Below are 20,569 nucleotides of genomic sequence, written 5' to 3'. Positions count from 1 at the left end.
GATTTCTTTCTTTCGCCCTTGAATGTAAGGACCTTCTGGGTTTCTGGTCTTTTGGCAGTAGGACGAACGTACCCAAATCTCTCTCTCTGCGACTTTGTTATTGAGGTAGTGCTGGTCAACAAGACTTGGGGTGGTTCTTTCCAAAGGTCTATCAAGCAACCTGTATATGGTAAAACAGCAGGGGAAACAACAACATCTCCTGGTTCATGGTTATGACAGTTCACAACAGGTGTCAACAAAGTCCTTTTGCCGCAGTTTTCCAGGTGTGGATACATCATTTGCATTATTTTTCGTGGTGTGGTCTAGGATCTCCTTGTGGGATTACCATAACGTGTGGCTGCCCGCCAAGCAATGTTTCGATGGGGACAAATGAGGTGGAGTTCTGAGAGTGATTCTACTACTACAAAAAGAGATTGTGGGGTGTACCATCAGTCCCTAGAGGTTCACACATGACTTAAAATCTTTCATATATACTTGCATACTCAGGGGTGCTTCTGGGCTGCCATATCTATACACACAAACGTCAACACATATATGTAAAAAAATAAGTAAATAAATAACTAAAATGCTTCTAGAGTGGACTGTACAAAGTCGATTTGTATTACCTGCAGAGGATCCTGCTGGAGGAGGGATGTGGAGATGGCTCTGTGGGAACAGCCGTTCCTATTTCTTTCCCCAGACAAATAAGGCATGACCCTGTCGTCTTACCTGTCTGTGGGCCCACCAGTAATTTCGGACTAATTTTCCACATACCTTCCCTGTCAAGACAAGTCAGGCCATGGGCTATCTCTGCCCTGACAGTTTGGCATGTTCTCAGAGTCACTGGTTTTCCTTGTCCATCTTTCTATTCCTGTCCACATCCCTTCGGCTTCCAGACTGCTTCTCCTGCAGGGGACACAAATCTTGTATTTCTATGTGAATACACTGACATTTACAGGGGGAACACAAACATTATCCGCAGAGCGCATGGCTCACCCAGCTGCCTTGCCAGCGTGTTCATTATCAAGTGACACTGAATCCTTATCGAAGGTGTGGGCTTTACACTTGATAACAGCCACTCTGTCCGGCAGCTGTGTGACTGTCAGGAATCTTTTAAACTTACAACGCTTGTGCCACTGGAGTGCCAGCTACTGAAACAAACATCTCTGAGGCGCCATAGGGCCTAAGATCTTCTGCATTACCCCAACAAACGTACTTGGAGTCGGCATGAATATTGGCTGTTTTTCTCTCAGCCCGCAGTACTACTAATGAGGCTGCTGTTGCTGAGTGAGACGTCCAATGGGTTCAGCCTCTACTATGCCTTTTCCATCTATTACGGTATAGCCAGTGTACAATTTTCCCCTCTCAGTGTTGTGGAAAGAACGAGGGAGAGAAAAAAAAATAATGAATTACCTCTTCCAATGGGTTGTTACCACCCTTTGGGGTATGCTGCAAAGGTCTGATTCAAACATGTCATGCAATCATATTCGTCTCGGCTCCCACTAAACTCCACCATTCCAGCAACCTCAGCACCAATCCACCCTTTGTGCCTTGGAGGGCACACCTGGTAAGAGTGTTGCTGGGTTTACAATATTACCCATTTTACTGGTAACATTTATAGAATTCATCAATGCAAGTTCCCATTTAGTGAACTTGGCTGATGAATATTTTTCACATGTTTAGGCAGAATTTTAGGAGTGTCCAGACTATATGAGGAGCATAACCAGTTAAAACACACCCCAACACCACATTCTCAGTTTTGTTTACCGGTAGTGCTATGGCAACTACACTGTGTAGACAAGTAGGAAGTGCTTGAGTAACTGGGTTTAATTGTACACTGCAGTACGACATTGGTCAGGCTGGCATCACCAGGTTTCTTACGTCACTATATCTGTCGCCCCCTCAGCAGGTCTAGTATTCCAAATCACATGGTCCCTTGTGTCAGTCATACCCATGGCAAAGGCTGTAATCAGGCCTGTTTCCCCTTCCTTACTCTCCACATCTGTCTGTGAAGACATGGGTTTTATGATTGCACCTATTTATATGTAAATGCGTTTTACAACCCTTTTCATTCTCTGTTGAAGGGGAATGCTTTGTGCACTACTTGGACTGCTTTTTCACAAGATGGTGGCTGTGGTTGCCCTGGGTAACATAAGGAGCAATGCTTAAGGTTACTGGGACTTTGTTCAAAATTTACTGAAAAATATATTTTGTGACTACTCGCTTTATGGGGTACAGCATATTCACAATAGGTATTTCTCTGCTGGGAGTGCGACAGATTTTTCGAACTATTTTTCTATGATTTGTGGGTTTATGGTTACTAATGTGTCCCAGATTTCCCCCTCCTCCTCTCCCCCCTGTTCAGGCGCAACCGCAATCTGTCCTGAGATACCTTATCTCAGGACGCCTCAGGAGGATACACCAGAAGTTGTCTATCGCCATCTGCTGGTGTTGTGGATGAGAAAAAGACATAACAATAGATCATTGACCCATTGTATTGGTATCAACCCATTTGTGGGCTGTAAGGACAGTGTGCGATCCCGCAAGACCCGGGGGAGGGGTTTTGTTGCTCTCTAAAGTTTCTGGAACAGAAGAGTAGGGGAAGAGAAAAAAAAAATGGAAAAAGAGAGAAAAACTCAAAAGGGTAGAAAAAATTAATGACAGTAATGTGTACATTTATTTCAACAGAAAATTTCTCTTTTATTTGGATGACACCAGGATTTGGCACTATGGGGGGAATTGGCTCTCAACTATTTGGTTCTTACCCTTTTCAACTCCTGTTCTGATCTGTAAGCCCTCCCTCCTTTCTCTTTCCCAGTGTATTTAGCTAAAAGTTCTCTTTTGGGAACCTTGTTATTTCACAGGGTATTTTTCCAGCTCAACCTCAGGTTTCAAATGGTGAAGCTGTACTTTGGGGCGCTATGCTCTTTGTTTTTAAATGGGTTTCTATTTGAAGCTATCGTTGCCATTAATCCTGTGTCCTGCCCATCTTTAGTTCAAAGGGAACTCGGTATTTGTGCTGTAGTTTTTAGCTACCTTAGATGGATTAAAAAAAATCTATAACAGTACAGTGCAGCATTAGTCATGGGGGTATATCTAACAATTTTGCATCTAGTTCGTGCATACTGGTCCTGTTGTCTCTAAGTTATGAATTCTCTGGAGTCCAGCAGCAGACATAACTTATATTTTAAGGTAGTTCTGTAATTTGAAGGTCAATCGTAGCCGCTGCAGTCAATAAGGCAGAGCATTTGATATGCAAGGGCCCGATTATGATCTCTATTTGTTTTACCAATGGGTAATGCTGCACTTTTCCTGTTACCCCAATTGTAACTGCTATTTGCTTGGCACAACCTAGACCAGGAGGGAATGTTGTTAACGGGTTTGATAAAAAAAACTTTTACATTTAAACCATTTCACTTACCCATATCTGAGGCTCCTCCCTCAGATATTGTCTTACGTTACCTGGTTGTGGGGTGTATGTGTGTCCTACTCCCTGTTTGCATATATGTGTCATGCTTAGGGCGGCGTTGGCTACTAGGTGGGGCTATGGCTATGTGTTGAGACCTACCTGTCTTCTCCCATTGTGTCTCCCAGTTACTTACATATGTGTTATGTTTCCTATGGTTACTTACCCTGCAATGTCTGGCTATGTGTCCTTTGTTTCCACATTTGAAACATACAGTTTGTTTTTGTCTTACCGTGTCTTGCCTTGGGTGTGGTATGTTATTGGTTGGATCCTTACTAAAAGTGTGACTATCGGCTGTTATCAGTTTCTGCATGCCGTTTGTCTGTCTTTCTGTCATAAATCGTTTGTCCAGATCAATAGCAGATTTCTTTAAAGTATGTATTGTCATCTGTCTGCAGTTGGGGTGAATGGTTTCTATGCTGGTTCTCAAATTTTCCCTAAGACCTTGTATCAGCACAGAGACAATCACTCCCTTAAGATGTATGTTGTCCCTGGGGTCGGGGATACCAGAGTGTTTTGGCAACGCCTGCAAAGCACGGTTGAAATATCCGCTGGCAGACTCACCATCTTTTTGTTTGATGGTGAACCTCAGAGTATTTTCAACCGTCGCTGGGAAATATGCACCCAATTGTATATTTATTAGGCGTATATTTTCCTGGTTGCCCTGTTCAGTTAAGATCTTATCGCCCTCCACACCACTGTCCCGAATGAATTTCGGGACATCTATGTGTGAAGTAAGGCAAGCTCTCAACATGCATCGCCAATCCTTATTGGTGGGCTCATCTGAATTTCCTCTTTCCCTTACAAATTTCTGACACTTTGCCAGATCTTTGCTGGGATCAGGGAAATTTTTGATGATTGAATGACGTTCCAATCGTGTCCACGTATTGTGCATGTCGCTATCCTTTATAGGCATTACCTCATCCCTGTCTCCCCATCCACAAGGAGGTTCCACTGTGTGCAGAGGGGGGGTTCACTCCCCCTTGCACCATTGGACAACATCCCAGGAATAACTATCTCGGTGCTGTGTTGTGTGTACTTACCTGTGTCTCCAATTGTGTTCCTGGCATCAGTATCTTGCTTATAGGGGGTAAAAACAGTACACAAGTTATTCATTTTCAGGTTATTTTTGGTTTCACTTTGGACTTGAATTGTTCCCTTTTTTTTACATATTGGGGAGTAGAAACATTCGTATTCCTGTGGCTGATTATACTTGCATCTGACAGATAACTATGTTCCCTTTGGATTGTACTTTCCTTCTGCCACAATTTTAGACATTCATTCTGTTCAACTCTTTCCTCGAGTGGCAAGAGCAAACATATCTGATCTCTAACTGCTGATAAGATTTCTGGATCAAAACTACCAACACTGGGAAATTCTAACTTGCTGCCCTGTGTCATTTCCTTCCATTTATTTAAGTAAACAACTGCTCGTTCACCGTGCTTCAACACATTATGAATGCCGCCGATCCTTGTGGTCGGCGTAATTCCTCCCTAGGTAGCACGGCCCCTTGGTGCGAGCTACGGTTCCCCCTTAAGGGAATGATAGGTTCACTTCAAAGGGCCGGTGGGTCGTTTATCAGTGAGTAGCTCCCAAAACACTCCTCCTCAGCGACCTGCAACGGTCCCACACTTAAGCGAGGCGCGCAGGGTACGAGGTAATAATACTCAATCACCAAGTCTTTCGGCTAGTAGCGAACTGCTAGTCAACTTGCAAGGTGCGGCTAAATTTTTCCAGAACACAACAAAACTTGTTTTTCCTGTATCCTCAAAAACTGGTATTTCTAAAGCAGCTGATCAGATCACTGGGTTCCGATTTAGCTTCTTGTACCCTCCCGGTGGATCAAAATAGGTAGGTCCACGGAAGGGGCAGTTCATATGGGCACGTCGTCACGTGCACCTTGTCCTACACTGGACTGTTCTACACCGGACTGCGCTACTACGCTGAGTCGTGTCGTCACACACCCGTTTACCTCAGTGATTGTTTCACACTGGGTGCTAGTTACACCTTGGTCTTATGCTCAAACTTGAAATATTTCTGTACAGAAAATCTTCCCAGGTTGGTAGTTTCTCACTAGATACTTATGCAGGTATAAATCCCTTTTAATGGCTATAGGAATCTATTAAAATAATGCTTGAGTTGCTTGTTTTGGGAAAAAATGAACAATAAAAGAAAAACTTATTTTCTCTTATTAATTACCGCTTTATCCACAGTATGTTACTATACTGTTTTAAATAAAGCTAGTGATTAATACTGTTCACCTTTGGGTTCCTATGTGTGCTGCATGTGCAGTGCCAGTGAACAGCCACGTATGTACGTGCGTTTGTTAAACCAGTTCACAGGCCGCCGATGAATCGGCCACCCACGTGTTCTATAGTGTATTTGCAAGGTCGCGTTCGGGGTTCGCTGTACGCAGTAATTGCGCATAAATATGGAATAAATCCCTTAACTCCGTCCGAAAGTTACGTATAAAGATGCGAAATAAATCCCGCACTTAATTCGTAAATTACGTACAAAGATGCGAAAATTTCCCAATGTAAGCACGTGCGCGCGCACCTTGCGTAATACACAATAGACGCTTTACGTTACTGTGAAAGGCCCAGAACTTATCGCCACGTGGCGGAGTCCCTGGCCCTGCAGTAACTAACAATAAAAGTTATAGTTTTGCACAGAAGGGATCCTCTATGTACTATAATAAACACAGGCCTTTGTCTCCACGTGTGCGAACCTTATCGCACGTGGCACATATACTGTAATGAACAAGCAACTCAAGACACTATACCCCATTAACCCCTTCATGACAGAGCCAGTTTGTGCCTTCATGACTGAGCCCTTTTTTTCAAATCTGACATGTCTCACTGAAGTGGGGATAACTTTTTTTTGCTTTTACTTATCCCAGTGATTTTGAGATTGTTTTCTCGTGACACATTGTACTTCAAGTAAGTGGTAAATTTTGGTCGATACAGTCTGTGTTTTTTTGTGAAAAATACCAAAATATCGTGAAAAAATGGAAAATTTAGCAATATGCAAAATGTCACATTTTCTGCTTGTGAGACAAATAATCATACCACTCAAAATAGTTAATAACTAACAAAGACCATATGTCTACTTTATGTTGCAATCATTATTTCAACCTCCTTTTCATTTTTTTGGACACTAGGAGGCTTCAAATATGACTAGCAAATTCTCAAATTTTCAAGAAAATTTCAAACACTGATTTTTTTAGGGGCCAGTTCAGTTCTGATGTGACTTTGAGGGACTTGTATGTGAGACACCCCCATAAATGATGCCATTTCAAAAACTGCACCCCTCACAGTATTCAAAACAGCATTTTGGAAGTTTGTTAACCCTTTAGGTGTTTCACAGGAATTAAAACAAAGTGTAGGTGAAATTTCAAAATTTCTTTTTTTTTTGCAGAGTTTCAATTTTAATACATTTTTCTAACGAATACAGTAGATTTTACTAGAGAAATGTGACTAAAAATTGATTCCCCCAATTCTTTTGTTTTCAAAAATATCCTATATGTGGCCCTAGTGTGCACGTTGACCAAACCACAGGCTTCATAATAGAAGGAGCACCTACTTGATTTTGGAGCCTCCTTTTTATGAGATTTTTTTTTAGGCACCATGTAGGTTTCTAGGCACCATAAGTGCTAAAAGTTAGGAACCTCCCCCACAAGTCACCCCATTTTGCAATCTACACCCCTCAGGGAATTCATCTAGGGGTATAGTGTACATTTCAAACCCCCAGGGGTTTCACCAATTTTGGTACAACTGGGATGTGAAAATGGAAAATTACATTTTTTTACACAAACATGCAGTTCTGGCTCAAGTTTTTTCATTTTCACAAGGAATGAAGGAGACAAAGCACCCCAAAATCTGTGCCCCAATTTCTCCCGAGTACGGCAATGCCTCACATGTGACCAAAAAATACCAGTTGGGTGCATGGCAGGACTCAGAAGGGAAGGAGTGATTTTTGGATTTTGCAGCACAGATTTTGGTGGAATGAATGGTGGGTGCTATGTTGCACCAATACAGTGGAACCCCCCCACAAGTCACCCCATTTTGCAAAGTACACCCCTCAGGGAATTCATCTAGGGGTATAGTGTACATTTCAGACCCCCAGGGGTTTCACCAATTTTGATACAACTGGGCAGTGAAAATGAAAAATTACATTTTTTTACACAAAAATGCAGTTCTGGCTCAAAATTTTTCATTTTCACAAGGAATGAAGGAGACAAAGCACCCCAAAATCTGTGCCCCAATTTCTCCCGAGTACGGCAATGCCTCACATGTGACCAAAAAATACCAGTTGGGTGCATGGCAGGACTCAGAAGGGAAGGAGTGATTTTTGGATTTTGCAGCACAGATTTTGGTGGAATGAATGGTGGGTGCTATGTTGCATTAGCAAGACTCCCAAAGCACCAATACAGTGGAACCCCCCCACAAGTCACCCCATTTTGCAAAGTACACCCCTCAGGGAATTCATCTAGGGGTATAGTGTACATTTCAAACCCCCAGGGGTTTCACCAATTTTGGTACAACTGGGCTGTGAAAATGAAAAATTACATTTTTTTACACAAAAATGTACTTCTGGCTCAAAATTTTTCATTTTCACAAGGAATGAAGGAGACAAAGCACCCCAAAGTCTGTGCCCCAATTTCTCCCGAGTACGGCAATGCCTCACATGTGACCAAAAAATACCAGTTGGGCGCATGGCAGGACTCAGAAGGGAAGGAGTGATTTTTGGATTTTGCAGCACAGATTTTGGTGGAATGAATGGTGGGTGCTATGTTGCATTAGCAAGACTCCCAAAGCACCAATACAGTGGAACCCCCCCACAAGTCACCCCATTTTGCAAAGTACACCCCTCAGGGAATTCATCTAGGGGTATAGTGTACATTTCAAACCCCCAGGGGTTTCACCAATTTTGGTACAACTGGGCTGTGAAAATGAAAAATTACATTTTTTTACACAAAAATGTACTTCTGGCTCAAAATTTTTCATTTTCACAAGGAATGAAGGAGACAAAGCACCCCAAAGTCTGTGCCCCAATTTCTCCCGAGTACGGCAATGCCTCACATGTGACCAAAAAATACCAGTTGGGCGCATGGCAGGACTCAGAAGGGAAGGAGTGATTTTTGGATTTTGCAGCACAGATTTTGGTGGAATGAATGGTGGGTGCTATGTTGCATTAGCAAGACTCCCAAAGCACCAATACAGTGGAACCCCCCCACAAGTCACCCCATTTTGCAAAGTACACCCCTCAGGGAATTCATCTAGGGGTATAGTGTACATTTCAAACCCCCAGGGGTTTCACCAATTTTGGTACAACTGGGCTGTGAAAATGAAAAATTACATTTTTTTACACAAAAATGTACTTCTGGCTCAAAATTTTTCATTTTCACAAGGAATGAAGGAGACAAAGCACCCCAAAATCTGTGCCCCAATTTCTCCCGAGTACGGCAATGCCTCACATGTGACCAAAAAATACCAGTTGGGCGCATGGCAGGACTCAGAAGGGAAGGAGTGATTTTTGGATTTTGGAGCACAGATTTTGGTGGAATGAATGGTGGGTGCTATGTTGCATTACCAATACAGTGGAACCCTCCCACAAGTGACCCCATTTTGCAAACTACACCCCTCAGGGAATTCATCTAGGGGTATAGTGTACATTTCAAACCCCCAGGGGTTTCACCAATTTTGATACAACTGGGCAGTGAAAATGAAAAATTACATTTTTTTACACAAAAATGCAGTTCTGGCTCAAAATTTTTCATTTTCACAAGGAATGAAGGAGACAAAGCACCCCAAAATCTGTGCCCCAATTTCTCCCGAGTTCGGCAATGCCTCACATGTGACCAAAAAATACCAGTTGGGCGCATGGCAGGACTCAGAAGGGAAGGAGTGATTTTTGGATTTTGGAGCACAGATTTTGGTGGAATGAATGGTGGGTGCTATGTTGCATTACCAATACAGTGGAACCCCCCCACAAGTGACCCCATTTTGCAAACTACACCCCTCAGGGAATTCATCTAGGGGTATAGTGTACATTTCAAACCCCCAGGGGTTTCACCAATTTTGATACAACTGGGCAGTGAAAATGAAAAATTACATTTTTTTACACAAAAATGCAGTTCTGGCTCAAAATTTTTCATTTTCACAAGGAATGAAGGAGACAAAGCACCCCAAAATCTGTGCCCCAATTTCTCCCGAGTACGGCAATGCCTCACATGTGACCAAAAAATACCAGTTGGGCGCATGGCAGGACTCAGAAGGGAAGGAGTGATTTTTGGATTTTGGAGCACAGATTTTGGTGGAATGAATGGTGGGTGCTATGTTGCATTACCAATACAGTGGAACCCCCCCACAAGTGACCCAATTTTGCAAACTACACCCCTCAGGGAATTCATCTAGGGGTATAGTGTACATTTCAAACCCCCAGGGGTTTCACCAATTTTGGTACAACTGGGCTGTGAAAATGAAAAATTACATTTTTTTACACAAAAATGTACTTCTGGCTCAAAATTTTTCATTTTCACAAGGAATGAAGGAGACAAAGCACCCCAAAATCTGTGCCCCCATTTCTCCAGAGTACGGCAATGCCTCACATGTGACCAAAAAATACCAGTTGGGTGCATGGCAGGACTCAGAAGGGAAGGAGTGATTTTTGGATTTTGCAGCTCAGATTCTGGTGGAATGAATGGTGGGTGCTATGTGGCATTAGCAAGACCCCCGAAGCACGGTGAAATGATGAACCTAATAATCCATAGATGTGTGGTATATTTTGAAACACTCCTTTATACATAGGCCGGGTTTGTCGGGGCAAGTTTCACAGTGGAAAATAGTTTCCTTTCTTATTCCCTTTTTATAGCAAACTTTGCACCTTTTTTGTGTCCTGCCCTTTCTTGCAGTGGAGGGGATTTCGTTGGGAAAATGCTGCCCTGGTACAATACGGGGGCCAGTACTAGAAGTACTGGGGCCCTCTGCCTGCTGGTTCCCAAATATTAGGCCCTTTATGACTTCCTCTTGAAAGTGCATAAATGTCCCCCTCTGGCCGGTAGAACGGAATAGCACGTAAGCGTTATACAGTGCCATCTGGATGATATACACGGCCAGCTTCTTGTACCAGATATTTGTTTTCCGCAGGGCACTGTACGGCTTCAGTACCTGATCTGAAAGATCCACTCCGCCCATGTACTTATTGTAATCTAGGATACAATTTGGTTTTGAGGTGTGGGTACTGGTACCTCGTACAGGGATGGAGGTGGTACTGTCTCCATGAATTGTTGTCAGTATAAGGACATCCCTCTTGTCCTTATATTTGACCAACAACATATTTTCGGTGCATATTCCCCTGCTTTTACCCCTTCTTAGTACTTGGGCAATGTGCGTTTTGGGGAGGCCTCTTTGGTTCTTGCGCACAGTACCGCAAGCTGCTGTACCTCTTGAACCAAGGGCCTTAAACAGGGGGATGCTGGTGTAAAAGTTATCCACATAGAGGTGATAACCCTTATCCAGGAAGGGGTGCATTAAATCCCAGACAATTTTTCCACTAACACCTACGAGGGAGGGGGGGCATTCTGGCGGTTCAATTCTTGAATCCTTCCCTTCATATACCCTAAACTTGTGGGTGTACCCTGTGATGCTTTCACACAGCTTATACATTTTTATGCCATACCTTGCCCTCTTACTGGGAAGGTACTGGCGGAATTTAACCCTTCCTTTAAAATGTATAAGGGACTCGTCGATACTAATACATTTATCAGGGATGTATAGCTCTGCAAATTTGGCACTGAAATGATCAATGACCGGCCTGACTTTGAATAGCCTGTCAAAGGTGGGATCATCTCTGGGTGGGCACTGTGCATTATCGGTGTAATGTATAAATTTATGGATTGCCTCAAAACGAGCCCGAGTCATGGCCATACGGTAAAATGGGGTGCTGTACAGAACATCTGTACTCCAATATTGCCTAATTTGTGGCTTTTTTACTATGCCCATATGAAACACCAGACCCCAAAACGTCATAATCTCTACTGCATCTACAGGGGTCCACCTAGCAAATGATGACGTGGGGTTTTGAGCAATAAACTGCTGGGCATATAAATTAGTTTGGTCCACCATTAAATTTATAAAATAATTTGAAAAAGTCAATTTCTCTGAGACCTGTGGAATCAAATTGGATTCCTGGCATGGCCAAAAACTCAGGAACCTGGGGCTCAAAATTGTCTGGTGGTGGGGTCCATACGAGATCAATTATTGGGGGGGGGTCTCAGCTGCTCTACGGGGGCGTCTTTGAGGGGGTCCCTCATCACCAGAGGAGGAAGAGGAGCTTAAGACGAATCCTTCAAATTCCCCGCTTGCCTCACTGGCTGTGTCAGAGTCAGAGGCAAGCATGGCATATGCCTCCTCCACTGAATACATTCTTCTGGATGACTGGGATGACATTTGGGATGACATTTGGGATGCCATTTTTATTTTTGTGTTACTGGTAGTGAAATGTTTCAACACGTGTATAGTGTAGGGGGGGGTACAAACTTTATTTCAACCCGGGGGGTATGTAGTGTGTAGTGTGTATGTAGTGCAGTAAAAAAAAATACTTTATAAAAAAAAAAAAAAATGTAAGGGGTTAAAAAAAAAAAAAAATTGAAGGGGTTAAAAAAAAAAAAATTGAAGGGGTTAAAAAAAAAAAAAAAAAGGTCCTGCGCCAAAAATTGAGCACAGATGTTGGTCAGTAACGTCCGTCACTGAACAGCGCTCAAAGGCAACAGGAATTTGATCAAAAAAAAAATAAAAAATAGATCAACCCTGTGCCGAAAAAGCTGATCAGTGATGTACGTCACTGATCAGCGCACAGTGGCCACAGGACACCCACAAAATCACAGTGTGTGTAAAAAAAAAATTAAAAAAAGATCCCACAGCACCCACAAAAAAAAAAAAAGGTGATCAGTGATGCGACACTGATTACCAGTGAGGGGCAGCAGGTGCACAACCTTTGGTGCAACTGACAGTGCAACTGGCAGCAACTGACAGGTATATATATAAAAAAAAACCTCTGCACCCCCAAAAAGTTGCTGATCACCTCAGATATAGTGATCAGCACAAAAGGCGGGGGCAGCAGACACAAAATTTAGCACTCTCTATCACTCTCTGTCACTATCTCTCTCTATCTCTCACTATCTATCACTCTATGACACTGCAGCAGCAGCACTGACAGTTATATATATGAAAAATAACCCCTGCACCCCCAAAAAGTTGCTGGGGGTGCACAAAAGGGGGGCAGCAGACACAAAATATAGCAGTCTCTATCACTCTCTGTCACTATCTCTCTCTATCTCTCTATCTCTCTATCTCTCTATCTCTCACTATCTATCACTCTATGACACTGCAGCAGCAGCACTGACAGGTATATATATATATAAAAAAAAACCTGCGCCCCCAAAAAGTTGCTGATCAGTTAATTTATACTGATCAGCACAAAAGGGGGGGCAGCAGTCAGTTATATAAAAAATATATAGCACAATCTGTCACTATCTCTATCTCTCTCTCTCTATCTCTCTCTATCTCTCTATCTATAACTCTATTACACTGCAGCAGCACAAAATATAGCACTCTCTGTCACTAGGCCTCTCTATCTCTCTCTCTCTATCTCTCTCTCTCTAACTCGATGACACTGCAGCAGCACAACACAGCACAACACAGCACAGGATGTCACAAGATGAAGCAAGATCCCAAGCAGTGATCAGGTAAGTATTGAGCAAGGTTCTGGTCAGTGTATGGCGGCAGCTGGGCACGGTGACCGCACTGCACGCAATTCCAGACCGGAATGGCGTCTGCAGTGCAGTCACCGTTAGTTTAAACCCCCCTCCATGGCTGTGATTGGTCCGTCGGTCCGACGAACCAATCACGGCCTTTGGGGGCGGGCGGGGTGAGGTGGGGTGACACCAGTGTCACCCTTACACCCCGCGGTGATTGGTGCTGTACTTTACAGCACCAATCACCTCCGATCCCGTGTCACCGGCGAACGTTATTCGCCGGTGACACAGAAAACGCTGTGAATGGCTGTTCACACTGAACAGCCAATCACAGCGATCGCCGACGGGGGGGCGGCATCGCAGCCCCCCCTGGGCATGCAGGGACATGTCTGCTGTCAGGGACAGCAGACATCGTCCCTCTGTCACTGCGTCTCTAGACGCAGTGACAGTTTGAAGTCATGACGTATATATACGTCATGTGTCAGGAAGTACTTCCCGGCCATGACGTATATATACGTCAAATGTCGTGAAGGGGTTAAACTACTTGTGGCAGGCAGAAGTACAGTTAACTAAACACTTAAATATACTTTAAAACACGTGGCTTAATGTTTCCTTGGATTTCACTTATTGTACTTCGGGTTCAAACGCTAGCACCTCTCGAACCCTGCACCGCCGCGGACCTGGCCTATCCAGCAATGGTTAAATAATCACTTCCTTCCTTTTGCTGGTATAGGTCAAGCCGCGCGTTTGGTACCGAGTTCCAGAGTGTGAAACGGCCGGACGCTAGCCCCCAATTATCAAAGCTGATATTTATATGATCAAAGAACAATAAGTGAAAAGCGTAGGTTACGTATTATGTCCGTAACCTGTGTACCCTTTATTCCTAGCTACGTGCGAACAAAACGTAGCGCAGCTTAGCGTACCTTTATCGTGTATTATACACGAAAGAACCAATGCATTAATAGGAGATCCCTTCGCAGTACTTTGTCTCTAATCTGCGAATACACTTTAAAGGACAATGTCCGTAATACACCTTATCGCTAGATGCGAATAATGGACGAGACCACGGTATAAAGGTGAGGAGATAGATTCTCCGTAAACAGTGTATTTAGTCCCTAATGGACAAAAGGGGATTACAGAAATAAGAATATATACAGAGTAACACGTGATACACTTATCCAACAATAATAAGTACTTTAAAAACACTTATAAAGATGCAGAAACAGATACAATCATAATCAGCCACATTACATAAAACGGGAATACAAATGTTACCGTCAGGGAAATAGTGCAGCGCAGTCCGGTCGGAGCTCGCTATATTCAGATTGAACTATAGCCCGGGTTAATGGTGAGGGGATTCATCAGCAGTTCCAAAATAAGAGAAAGAGCCAGCAAAGGGATGGCTATCTTATAGGGTCAGAAGGGGGAGGACAAAGGCCATTCCTATTGGTCAGGGTTCGAATGTCCAGTCCTCAGTGATTGGGCAAGGTATTACATCTGGCTTGGAGACGTGCAGGGGGGGAAGGGTACTTGGGTGTCCTTTTGTTTGCTGGCATGTCGTCGGGGGTCGTAAACAGCAACACAAACTAGTTACAACTGCATTCCTTTGTCTCATACAGGACACATGATAAAAATACATATAATAGGTATTTTGTCCGTAATTATCAGACCATGGGACTTGCGAATATTTGGCTGTGACCGGAATGCTGTGTACGGGACACTGAACATAATGATACCAAACATGTACAGAAACAATCGTGTATTTCTAATTAACCTATGTGTAGTGCACTAATCCTTTAATTAACTATATTTTATTTAGTGTTAGTGGCATTATGAATTTATGTGTAATAGTATGGCTGCGCTTCTGGTCCACTTTGTCACACAGACTCGGGTATGTATACTTTATTTGCGCAACTCTGCGAACCAAAATGGCGGCCATACTATCCTAAAATGGCGTGTATAAAACTCGACATTGACAGCCTGTAGCCAGGTTGTCTAAATCCACGGCTTTACCTGTTCAGGGGGGTGCTGCATTTAAAGACCCGGTGGACAAGAAAATTGAAGGATGCCTTAAGGCGGTGTTTGAAGGGGTGGGATTTACCCTACATCCTATTATTGCCTCTGCGTGGGTATCCAAGGCTATGATTAAATTGGCTGAAGCCTTAGGAAATCAGCTTCAGCCTGACTCTGAGGCCTTTGCATTGGCTGAAAAGCTTAGTTGTGCGGCAGAGTATGTATGTGAGGCCGGGGAAGAAGGCGTCAAAGGTGTCGGCCACATCTGTGCGAATCCAAGAAGTCTCTTGAGGCCTTGGCTTTTAAGGGAGAACTGCTTTTTAGGACAGAACTTGAGTCCATTTTATAAAGCAGGCCACGGGGGAAAGAGCACTTTCCTTCCCACCACGTCAAAACATTCAGTGTCCAAGTTTGGGGCTTTTAAGCCATCCTTTTGTTCTTCCTTTCAAGGGGGTGCATCTAACAGAGGACAGGCAGGAAAAGGAAAGTTTCCAGCCAGTAAGGGGAGGGCACCCAGATCCCATTTCGGGCCCTTTGCTAAGAAGCACCCATCCAAGAGCGAGGATAAGTCCTCGGCATGACGGGGCGGAGACTCCCCGTTCTGGTTGCAGAGTGGGGGGGTCGCCTCCTGCAGTTTCGGGACAAGTGGAAAATCTCCACCACGGAACCCTTGGGTTCTCTCCATCATTTCACAGGGTTACAGAATAAATCTCAGGGGGCCTCCCCCAAAGAGATTTCTTCCAACACCCCTACCGCGGGAAGCTTGCCATCGGAAAGCTCTCGGGGGAGGCAACGTCTCTTCTCGAGAAGGGAGTGGCGGTCCCGGTACCTCAGGAAGAAAGAAAGAGAGGATTTTATTCCATTCTTTTCTTGGTCCCCAAACCAGACGGGTCCTTCAGACCCATTCTAAATTTGAAGTCTTTAAACCTGCACCTGTGGGTGGACCATTTTCGCATGGAATCTCTTCGATCAGTGCTGTTATGCATAGAGTTGGGAGAATTTCTAGCATCTGTGGACATCCAAGATGCTTATCTGCATGTACCTATCTGCAAGGAACATCAGTCTTTACTGCGTTTCACGATAGGAGAGACTCATTTACAGTTCCAGGCTCTTCCTTTTGGCCTGGCCACAGCGCCGAGAGTCTTCATAAAGTGATGGCTGTCACGGCAGGCTAAAAGGGATAGTGACGATATCCTGTTCAAGGCGGAGTCGGCGAAGAAGTTGCAGGATCATCTGGCTTTTGCAACATAGTTCTTCCAAGACCATGGGTGGTTGTTAAATCTCCTGAAGTCTCATTTGACACCAACACAGAGACTCCAGTTTCTGGGGGTGATTTTGGACACACACTTCCGGAGTCCAAAGCAGTGGACATTCGCCAGTTGGTCTTGTTGATCCTTCAGTCTCTGAATCCAACAGTTTGGTAGGAAGTGAAGCTGCTAGGCAAAATGGTGGCAATCTTTGAGACACTCCAGTTTGCAAGGTTTCACTCAAGAACATTTCAGTGGAACATTCTCTCATGTTGGTCAGGAAATTCAAAGACCATGAAACAGGAACAGCTGTTGCTGTCTCAGGAGACAAGGGAGTCCTTGATCTGGTAGACGGATCTGGAGTCTCTGCAAATAGGGCGTTCTCTTTGCTTGTGGGATTGGCTGGTTGTCACGACTGATGCCAGTCGCAAGGGCTGGAGGGCGGTAGTCCTACACCTGAGCTTGTAGGGTCAGTGGTCCAAGGAAGAATCCAGACTGCCGATAAACATCTTGGAGCCCTGGGCGGTTTGGAACACCCTTCTGCAGGCAGAGGATCTCCTGAAGGGATCTCCTGTACGCATACAGTCAGACAATGCCACGGCTGTGGCTTATCTGAATCATCAGGGCCGCACTCGCAGCAGGATGGCAATGCAGGAAGTCTCGTGGATTTTCCAGTAGGCAGAGGTGAACATTCCTACTCTGTCGGCTGTGTTCATTCCGGGGATCCGGAATGTAGAAACAGATTTCCTCAGCAGGGCAGAGCTACTGGAAGGAGAGTGGGTGCTTCATCAGGAAGTTTTTCAGAAGATAGTGACTCTCTGGGGGCTCCCAGAGATAGACTTGATGGATTCCAGGCACAACTGTGTGGTTCCCAGGTTTTGCTCTCGGACCAGGGATCCGACCGCGTTGGCAGTGGATGCCATGACAGTTTTGTGGCGTTTCAACCTTGCCTATGTGTTCCCTCCGTTCTCTATGCTTCCGCGGGTCCTGAAGAGAGTGAGGACACATGAGGTACAAATCATTCTGATTGCACCGGACTGGCCCAGGAGGTCGCAGTATTCAGACATACTGAGGTTGTCGACGGTCTCTTGGAGTCTTCCTCTTCGACCGGACTTGCTCAAACAAGGACCTGGACCTGGACCTAGCTCGTCTAAATTTGACACCCTGGCTTTTGAAACCTCCTTATTAAGGAATAAGAGGTTTTCGGAAGCGGTTATCCAGACTATGCTCAGGGCTCGCAAGCCTGTATCAGCTGCAAATTACCATTGTGTCTGGAAAATTTATATTAGGTGGTATGAGCGTCAGAAGGTACACACATCTAGGTTCAAGGGGTGAGATTTAATAGGATGAGATATTCAGAAAGTGAGAGATTTGAGAAGAAATCGCCAGTTTTTTTAAAGCGGCAACCATTTGCACTGCAGTTGTCGGCCTTATCCATTTTCTTTCAGAAAAGGGTAGCCCTGTTACCTGAAGTACAGACTTTTTGCAGGGAGTCATGATGCTTAAACCCCCATATAGGCAGCCGGTGGCACCTTGGGACCTGTTTTTAATTTTTGTCAGTGTTTCAAAAACCTCCATTTGAGCCTATAAGGTTGGCTGATCTTTTTTTTTTTTTTTCAATATATATTTTATTAAAGCTTAAATAATTAGACAATATACAATAAAAATGTGTACACATATAATGCACAAGAGTGGTCAAACAATAAATTGTACATGTATGTCTTGTAACGGTCTAAAGCAATGAGAAGCTTCAAGTAACTTTTTTCTAACTTAATATAACAGCTCGAATCATGAGGGCAATCCACCCACACCTAGAGTGATGATCTATCTTGTAAGAAGAAGGCTGTGCGGTTCACAACAGATTTAGTTTATGCGTATATATATTGTATAACCGTATAACAATAATTTGTCATATTCTGTGTTTCACCTAGAAAGATGTGTGTGTGTAGTCAAACTGGCTTTTGTCCAAAAAGGTTGACTGATCTTAAATTTCTGTATTGGAAACTTACATTTTTGTTGGCTATAGCTTCGGCTAGGCGAGTTTCAGAATTGGGGACCTTGTCTTGCAAGTCTCCCTTTCTAATTTTCCATGAGGACAGGGGCTGTGCTTCGTACAGTGCCTAGGTTTCTACCTAAGGTAGTGTCAAGTTTTCATTTAAACCAGAAGATTGTGCTCCCGGTGTTTTGCCCTCCTGAGGAGGTCAGAAATAGGGACAAGTTGAAGAAACTGGACGTTGTTCGCGCTTTGCGCATATACGTTGAAAGAGTAAAGGATATTCGCAAAACTGATTTGCTTTTGGTACTATATGACGTATATAAGAGAGGGTGGCCTGCTTCTTAGCATACCGTTGCCAGATGGTTAAGGTCAGTAATTGCCTTTGCTTACACTAAGGTAGGTAGACCTATTCCTTCACGGATAAATGCCCATACCACCAGGTCAGTTGCTTCTTCTTGGGCTGTGCATCATGGGGCTACGGCGGATCAGTTGTGCAGGGCTGCCACCTGGTCCTCTGTTCATACCTTTACCAAATTCTATAGGTTGCATGAGTTCGCGTCGGAGGACGCTTCATTTGGGCAAGCAGTGATGAGAACTGTAAGCCTGAGCGTACCCTCCAAAAGGACTGGCTCTTGAACGTCCCATGGTTGAGCTACAGTATGTCACCAGGATGGACGAAAGAGAAAAGAGGATTTTTGTAAGAACTTACCGTTCGAATCCCTTTCTCTGAGTCCATCCTGGTGACACAGCGATCCCTTCCTTACAATAAGTTTATACCGTTTCATGTGTTGTCATGTTATATGGTTATTATTTGATTGTGCATATTAATATGTTCAGGCATTGTACTGAGTAATGTATCCTAGTGTGCTTTAGAAGTTGAACTGAGAAATTCTGGGATGCAGAAGGGAGGAGCCTGCCTCTCAAAAGAAGTCAGCAAAGGTGCCTTGCTCCTGCGGACCCTCCTGCGTCCCATGGTTGAACTGTGTCACCAGGGTGGACTCAGAGAAAGGGATTTGAACGGTAAGTTCTTACAAAAATCCCCTTCTATTATTCCTTATTTTTAATTAGTATAATCTTATCTGGAAGATTATAAGATATAATCACACGCTGCTGCCTGCTCAAAGAGACCGCCTTCCCTTGCTCTGATTTTTTACACAATATAATTATTTTATTTAACTTTTCCAATTTCAAGGGCGGGCCAAAATGCTGATCTGGTTGTTTGATCCCAGGCATACTGAGGCTGCACCGTTCCTCACTCCCTCCCTCGTGACAGCGGTGCTAGCAACTCATCATCGTTTGGCGCGCGGCGTGACGTCATCACGTCACATCGCAATGTGGTGGTTTCCAGTGGGGGCTCCTGGATGTGCTGATGCCCACTGCCTGTTTCAATGTTCCGGGCAGGCATTGGATAGCAGGCGCTGCTAAATCACTAATGAAGTTGAAGGTGGTCAGAGCCTCAGCCAGGCTCCGGCCAGGGGGCTGCTGTGCGGTGGGTTGCAGACAAACCACGGCTGTGACTGAGGATGGTGGACGTCGACCAGATGACCCGCAGGCCAGCAGCAGTGTAGTGAGGGGGGTTCTATAGGGGTAGAGCGACCCAGTCTGGCTGGGCCCCTTCCCAGTCCCCAAACAGCTGCAGACTGTCAATCAACTCCTTCTTCAAACATAGTGTGCATGACACATGATTCGTACCGCCCACTGACTACGGCGAATGAACAAAGTACTGAGCATTGCAACAGTGCAGCATGTACTGCAAGACCGTCAGAACCTGAATCAGGCCCAATATGTATTGTATTCTTTTAGGCCAGGGGTGGAGAACCTTTTTTTGTGCCAAGGGATGTTTTTATGGGGAAAAAATCCATCGGGGGCCAAATGTAAAAATATCTCTTACAAATTGTCCTGCTGCAGCCATCCCACGCTCCGGCGGCTGCCTCTGAATAGGACTGACAGTCTCCGGCTGCTGTTGATTAAGAGGAATCTCGCGAGAACTACCGACCTCTCAGGAGAATTCCCCTGTACTTGACTCCCGGCAAAGCCGGCGGGTGGGCGGGCCACTCAGACCGGCTATGGGGGCCGCATACGGCCCCCGGGCCTGAGGTTCCCCAACCCTG

General features: G+C 44.5%; 1 protein-coding gene across 1 annotated transcript in view; it reads left to right on the top strand.

Annotated features, from left to right (window-relative positions):
* POLN (DNA polymerase nu) overlaps positions 1–20,569 on the top strand; it is a 129,145-nt gene that overhangs the window by 58,755 nt on the left and 49,821 nt on the right. The window lies entirely within an intron of this gene.

The sequence above is a fragment of the Crinia signifera genome, chromosome 1 (genome assembly GCF_055691185.1).
Source record: "Crinia signifera chromosome 1, ASM5569118v1, whole genome shotgun sequence".
Lineage (NCBI taxonomy): Eukaryota > Metazoa > Chordata > Amphibia > Anura > Myobatrachidae > Crinia > Crinia signifera.
The sequence above is the reverse complement of the archived record's forward strand: the minus strand, read 5'-3'. Positions and strand labels throughout refer to the sequence as shown.